This window comes from Fukomys damarensis, unplaced genomic scaffold, assembly GCF_012274545.1.
Source record: "Fukomys damarensis isolate Sample0158 unplaced genomic scaffold, DMR_v1.0_HiC HiC_scaffold_32, whole genome shotgun sequence".
Lineage (NCBI taxonomy): Eukaryota > Metazoa > Chordata > Mammalia > Rodentia > Bathyergidae > Fukomys > Fukomys damarensis.
In genome coordinates this window covers 18649602-18651031 of record NW_022900944.1, presented here as the reverse complement: position 1 = coordinate 18651031, position 1430 = coordinate 18649602, and the positions used below count along the sequence as shown (strand labels likewise).

The 1430-nt window shown below is 36.4% G+C and overlaps 1 protein-coding gene across 3 annotated transcripts in view; it reads right to left on the bottom strand.

Annotated features, from left to right (window-relative positions):
- Prkg2 (protein kinase cGMP-dependent 2) overlaps positions 1-1430 on the bottom strand; it is a 102071-nt gene that overhangs the window by 18785 nt on the left and 81856 nt on the right. The window lies entirely within an intron of this gene.

Sequence of the window (1430 nt, the reverse complement as noted above, 5' to 3'; positions counted from 1 at the left end):
TATGTCCAATGATACTATTTTATTTTGTCTTACTCCTTAGTTCTTGCTTCATTTTCCTGTAATGTTTGATACCTTGTAGAGTACAGGGCATTTAAATTGAACTTTTCTCCTGCCCTACCCTGAAAACATTGCAAAAACAATTTCCCAACTTTTTTATGACACTCAAGGCCACCTTAGCAATTCCAAGTTGTTAGATTTTTCTCCTTCCTTATTTACTCACTTTATTTCCTTACTCATGATAATTTATTCCAAATGATAAAGACAGAGATGTGTGTTCTCCAGTTACCTTACAGGAACCATCCCGTGTTTCTCGAAAATGCCACTGAAATTCCAAAGTTGAGGAAATAAATTCTTGATAAAAGATTCATTGTGCCAAAAGCCTTAAATAACTGTTTTCCTGAATGACTACCTGGAAGACCTCTCCTATTTCCTTCAGAATCATGAACAAGATCATCACAAATAACATGATATGATCTTGCATCTCTGTGTGCTCAATGCACATGAACAAACATAGAATGTAGCCACAGGTTCTAACACTGGTGTCTGCAGTGTTAAAAGTTCAGCAAGGCTTACAGGATGTGTGTGTAGGGGGCGGAGTCAGCTCAGTGTTAGATCATTTTTCTAACATGCCGGGGGCCCTGGTTTTAATCTCCAGCACCAAAGCAAAACAAAATAAAGAAAATTTAAGAGGACTCCATGAAGCTCTAAAACATGTGTCCAGACTTGTATCCCCATCAATGGACACATTTCAGTATTTCTTAAACCATTCCACATGCAAATCCCTGAAATTAAGGATGAGAGTACTTGCTTATAAAGGAATTATAAGTACGATCATAAAACACATTGTGCTGGAAAATATGCCCCACTTAGAGCCAGAAGAACGGGAATCAGATTACTGATCTTAGGCAGGTAGCTTTCTCACCTGGCCTTCTAACCTATAAATTTACACTATAAAAAGCCATAAAATTTAAATCATAAAACAATAATAAAAATTCTTATCTTCCACACAAACTATATTAGATAACACACATCGAAGTGCTTTGTAAATTGTTTTAGAAACGTGAATTAATATCACCCCTATTTAGTGTGTGTGTTAAATACTGTGGACCCTGAACTCATTAATATAGTCTTCTAATTACTTTGGGAACGGCAATTCAATTTTAACTGCTAAAGCACCCACTGTGTCTTGTTTCTGTTCATTAGCACCTCTAGAAAGGGGTTGACAGGGGGATTAAAATATAAATCCAGCACCTGTTTTTCTCTTAGCATTTCTAATGATATGTTGGGAAGATGAAAAAAACAAGACTAAATTTAGTTTGACTGATCACTGATCTTAACTGATCTAGGAAAGTAGTTATGCTGATTTATGAGAGAGAGAGAGAGAGAGAGAGAGAGAGAGAGAGAGAGAGAGAGAGAGAGAGAGAGAGAGA